Source organism: Urocitellus parryii, chromosome 5 (genome assembly GCF_045843805.1).
Source record: "Urocitellus parryii isolate mUroPar1 chromosome 5, mUroPar1.hap1, whole genome shotgun sequence".
Classification (NCBI taxonomy): domain Eukaryota; kingdom Metazoa; phylum Chordata; class Mammalia; order Rodentia; family Sciuridae; genus Urocitellus; species Urocitellus parryii.
This window is the reverse complement of record NC_135535.1, coordinates 109565011-109571127: the sequence shown is the minus strand read 5'-3', so window position 1 is coordinate 109571127 and position 6117 is coordinate 109565011.

The window sequence follows — 6117 nt, the reverse complement described above, 5'->3', positions numbered from 1 at the left end:
AGCCCTGGGCAGAAGGTAAAAGAGCAGTGTGCTCTTTTATCTTGCAAAACACAAAGTCAGTGGAAGCCAAGAAAGTCCCCCAAAGAAGTTTGACTCAGAGAGTAAAGACCACTATCCACTTGCTTCTTCTTTATCCTGTAGGCTGAAGAATTTCCAGTTTGGGGAAGGCCCAAGAAAGGGAACTATCAACTATGTGGGAACCTCAGAACCTAGAGGGAGCTTCATTGAAAAGCATGGGGCAGGGCTGGGGATGTGGCTCAAGTGGTAGCGCGCTCGCCTGGCATGCGTGCAGCCCGGGTTCGATCCTCAGCACCACATACAAACAAAGATGTTGTGTCCGCCGAGAACTAAAAAATAAATAAATATTAAAAATTCTCTCTCTCTCTCTCTCTCTCTCTCTCTCTCTCTCTCTCTCCTCTCACTCTCTTTAAAAAAAAAAAAAAGAAAGAAAGAAAAGCATGGGGCAACAGTGGTTTTTGGTGGAAGGTACAAATGAAGTTACCTCTGATTTCCACTAGATGGCGCCGGAGGAAAGGAATTTTGACTAACCTAATTTGGACATCAGCTTGGTCCTTCAAAAGTCCTTGTCTAAATGAAGGCAGTGTCTTACATGTAGTTTGCTTTTAAGTAATCATGTTGCTGAGTGCCATAAATTTCAGCTTACAAGAGGATGAATGCTAAGCCTGTCAGTTAAGGCTAAGATCACTTTTGGTTGATATCTCCTTTGAATATAATTTAAATCTTTTGTAAAGTTGTATATTTCAGCATTCTTGGTGTGTCCACAACTACCATGTTTTCTGCCAGGATTGGAGACAGGGTGTGGATTTGAGCACTGGAGGAAGAACACTAGAAATAAGTACTTGAAATGATAACCTCAAAGAACTACTAATGTCCTCATTCTCACCGACCCCAAGTAATTCCTTCCTCTTTTTTTTTTTCCTCCAAAGAAATAAAACATTGAGATGTAAGAAGAGTTTTCTTTAATTCTCACAGTGCTATTCCCCTGTAGAGGCAACCACTGCAGTGAGTGAGTGTCTGTGTTCATCTCTTCTTCTCATGTTCACCCCGTGTCTGCGAGGCAACAGTATTGTTTGGTGCCTTAGAAATGTACATGAATATCATCGAGCTGTCTGTGTTCTTTATTTTTACCTATTCTGTGTTGGGGCACTCTCTATGATGATATATATAGACCTAGTTAATTATAACCACTGTACGCTCATGAATAAATATAGCACATGTGGTTTATTATTCTACGAGTGGACATTTAGGTCTCTTCAATATTTCTCCATTGAAACACTGTCACGAGGAAGAATCTTTAGTTGGCTCCTTGTGCAGAGTGGAAATTGTGCCAGATGTCTCTTCATGGTGGCTGTGCTACTTGTCAATGCCACTGGCAGTACCAAGAATGCCTCCCTTCCATGTCTTGTCAATACTCAGTACCATCTAACTGGTTCTTGCTAATCTGATGAGTGAAAAACATTATCTCACTATTTTATTAAGTTTTTCTGTGATTGTTAATGAGCTTGGGCATTTTTTTTTTTTTCAAATGAATGACAGTTCCGGTCTCCTTGGATTGCTGATCCACTGGTTTATGTTCTTTGCCTGGTTTTCTATTGGCTTGTTCAAGTCAAACCAAAATATCTTGTCCTTTTATGTGTATGTGCACTTGGATCTTGGAGAAGCCTTCTCCATGATGAAATCATGGAATAATCTTCTTTCTTTTCCCTTATAGTTTTAGAGGGTTTTTGAATGTCAAATTTTAAAATTACCTGGATTTTATTTTTTTAAAAATATAAAGTATAGATTCAGTTTTATGTTGTTTTCCATGTGGGTGAAACAGTTACCCCAGCACATTTTTTTAATATTTATTTTTTAGTTGTAAGTTGGACACAAAACTTTATTTATTTTTATGTGGTGGTGAGGATTGAACCTAGGGCCTTGCACTTGCTAGGCAGGCACTCTACCGCTGAGCCACAACCCCAGCCCACCCCAGTGCATTTTTGCAAGTCTGTTCCTAGCCAGGCATGGTGGTGCACCTATTGTCCCCAGTACTCAGGAGGCTGAGGTGGGAGGAACACTTGAGCCCAGGAATTCAAGACTGTGGGCAACATTGCAAGACCTCATCTCAAATAAAATAAAATAAATGAATAAAAGTAAAGAGTCTCCTGACCTGTGATTCATCATTGTCACTCCCTTATACATCCATCTGTGCCTCTCTGTGGACTCTTCTGTCTTAGCGCTCTGTATTTCCACATCAGTGTCTTGTAGTTTTGCAACTGAATGTCGGTGAGTACTTCCTCTTCTTCATTTTTATGGTTGTCTTTGTGTTATCTGTATACCTTTGTTCATATAAATTCTAGAATCAATTGGTTTTCAGAAAACTTGAGTTGCAATTTTTTTTAATCACATACATTTCTTATCTAGTCATTCAGTAAATATTTTTTGAGTATAGCATGTACATCCTAGGATAGCATAAGAACTCTAGAGCTATTATAAGAACTGTGAATATGAAGCAAGAAGCTCAAAATACAGTCTTCATCTTTGTGGAATTTAGAGTCAAGGAAGACAGCAGTGAGTGCTATGAAGAAAAAAAAGAAAGCTGGGGAATGGAGACTGGAGGGAGATGTGAAGCTTTGTTCAGGATGAACAGGAAGGACTGAGGTGGTACCAGCATATACAGGCAGGGGAGTGAGCTCTAATGATCTCTGGAAGAACCTTCCCACAGACAGCCCAAAGGCCCCAGGAGGAACCATGCTTGGGAGGTTTGCCTGGAAAAGGGAATGGGATGGGAGTGGAAAGCTTGTGTGGGCCTCCCAACTAGGGGCCTGTGCTAAGGTCTTGGGCTCTTACCCAAGCAGGTTGGGAAGGCTGGGGAAGTTTTGAGCAGAGTGACAGGATCAGATTTATTCAGTAGCCTTACCCTGGTTGCTGTGTGGACAACAGACTGTAGGGGGCGCTATAGGAACATAATGCTGGAGGCGGCTGCCACTTGAAAAAACAGCCAGGGACATTAGCAGGTCAGAGAGTCCCCAGTGATAGACAAGGAACCTGGACACTGGGTTCCTAGATTAACTTGGAGAAGAACTGTCCTCTTCCCATCTGTGAATGTCATAGATCATTTTTTCTGGGTCTTTTACCCAATAAGGTTTTGTCATTTTGTTTGTAATGTTTTGCCTGCATTTTTTTTTTTTCCTTAGAGCAGTTTTAGGTTTATGGCAAGATTGGAAGGAAGTATAGAGATTTTCTGTATATCCCCTGCCTCGCCCATGTGCAGCTTCCCCAACATCCACATGCCTTACCAGAGTGGTACCATTTGTAACAATAACAAGTCATTGATACATGATGGTCAGTTTACATTAGGGTTCACTTGGTGTACATTCTGTGGGTTTGGACAAATGTGTGACATGTATCCACCATTATAGTGTCATACAGAACATTTTCAGTGCCCTAAACATTCTCTGTGCTCTGTGTATTCACCCTCTCTTGTCTTCCCTGGCTGTTGGGTTTAGTCCTAGGCCTGGCAAGGGGAAGGGACACTCCCTCAACTTCAATTTCCTACACAGCTTCCTCTTTAATGCTTTTTAACTGAACTATTTTCCCATTAAAAGCCTGTTTTACCCAGCATCTTTATTTTTCCTATTGTATTAGCTTCCCATTATTGTAACAAAACACCTGAGATAAACAGCTTATAAGGAGGAAAAGTTTATTTTGGCTTACAGTTTTAGAGGTTTTGGTCCACAGTTGGTTGGCTTCGTTGTTTTGGGGCCAGTGGTGGTAGTGCGTGGTGGAGGAAATTGGTCATCTTGTGGTGGCCAGGAAGCAGAGGAAGAGTGTGAGCAAGAAAGAGAGGGAGCAGCTAGGCTCCCAATATTCCCTTCAAGGAATTCCACAGTGAACTACCTTCCTTCCCTTAGGGCCCTCCTCCTAAATGATATACTACTTCCCAATATCACCACAAGATGGGGACTTAGCCTTCAATACCTGCATCCTTGGGGAACATTCCATATTCAAACAACTATAGCAACTATCTAAAATTTCTTACAGTGTCATACCAAGCACATTATAGGCTTTCATTAGGGGAAGCACAGAAGGTAAAATATATTGAGGATACAGCAGGGTCTTTAATCAGGCTCATCTCATGGCTGACTTGGGCAGGAGATGCAATGTTTGGGTATACCATTTAGAATAAATGTTTTCATATTATGTATACTTGCATGTATATGTATGTTTACATTTACACATAGTTGGATTTGTAAGTTAAATGTTTCTATTATGTATCTCCATTCTGTGAAGGAAAAAAATCACAATTTTATCCAAACAGATCTTCTAGATGAATACACTCAGGCATAATCATCAGCTCCATAAGGGCAGATGGCACTCACCAGCCTGGAAATTGAATGGGACTTGTTTTAGTCATCTTTCTGTTATTGTAAGAAAATACCTAAGATAATGAACTTATAAAGAAAAAGAAGTTTGTTTTGGCCCACAATTTTAGAAGTTTCAGTTCATGGTTGGCTTCATTGTTTTGGGCCTATGTTGAGGTGACACATCATGGCAGGAACTTGTGGAGGAAGAAAGCCCTCACCTCATAGCCATGAAGCAAAAGAGAGAAGAGGCCAGGCTCCACAATCTCCTTTGAGGGCATGCCCCCAATGGAGGGTGTATTCCCAAGGGTCTAAAACCTCCTTGTAGGCCCCACCTCTTACGGTCCCACCACCTTTCAATAGTACCACCCTGGGGACCAAGCCTTAACACATGAGCCTTCGGGTGACGTTTCAAAGCCAAATTATAACAGGGTTCTATAACTGTTACTCCTTAACTATTCCCCCATCTTTCTGTGGGTGCCTGTAAGTATAACTTTTGAGTTTACTCTTAAGCACCATACACATACACAATTTTACATATGTGGGAATAAATATCAAATCAGGAAAACTGACTTAACGGTGTCTCATATTTTCTTTGTGTTTTGTTTTATGATCCTGGAAGTTTTGAAGAATACTGGCCAGATATTTTGTTGTCTCTGTTGGAATTTGTCTGGTGTTTCCCCCAGAATTAGACTGTAATTGTGAGTTTTTGGAAGAAAGATCATTTTCATTGCATCATATCAGGGGCCCACTATAAACACAACTTGTTTCGTTTGATTGTTGGTGTTGGCCTCAGTTAGGTGGGTAAGGTTATGTCTGCCAGGTTCCCCTGAAGCAGGATTGCTTATTTTTTCCATCTTTTTCAACAACATTCCTTGGAAGGAAGTAGATGTGTGCACTCTAGGAGTGAGGACTTAGAGAATGGAAATGCTAGAAGAGCCTGAGGACACAGGACAACTGAAATTACCCAGAATTCCTTGAAAGGAAGGTTTGCCTCTCATTCTGTTGATTTACGTATTCTTTCAGTCATTGGTATCAGCTGGACTTGTGAATGGTGTTTTATACTGGGCTAAAATTCCATAATACTATTGTTGTTGCTCAGATTGTTCCACTTTAGCCATTGGGAACTCTTTCAGTTGGCCTCTACCTCCATCATCTCAGGCTGGTTTTTTGTTTTTAGCACTTCCATACTTCCCATCAGTATAAGACTGATCATCCAGGATCATCTTGCTTTATTTCGTGTCTAGTCCTTGAATCAGCCATTTCTTCAAAAAGCTATGGTTCCTTTTATTAGAGAATGGCATTAAAATCAAGGTCTGGGTGTCAGGTGTGCTCATTACTCTTTTGAGTGTTATTTCTTTTAAGCCTTCTTCTCAGCTGACTGAGCAAGAAAATATGTGTGTCTGTTAACCTTGTGTTATGGTTTAACTATGAGATCTCCCTCCAAAACTCACGTAGAGACAATGAGAGGGCGTCTCAATCGGGTGTGAGAGCCTAAACCTAATCAGAACATTAACCCACTAATAGGAATTAACTGGGTGGTACCTTTAGGCAGTCAGGATGTGAGGTGGGTCCCTGGAGACATGACATGACTATATATTTTGTCCCTGGTGAGTGGAGCTCACTGTCTGCTTCCTTTCTGCCGTGTCCTGAGCTGCTTTCCCCCTCTATACACATCTGATGTGATGTTCTGCTTCACCTTTTGATTCAAGAGCAATGGAGTTGGCCATCTATGGACTGAGACTTACAAAAC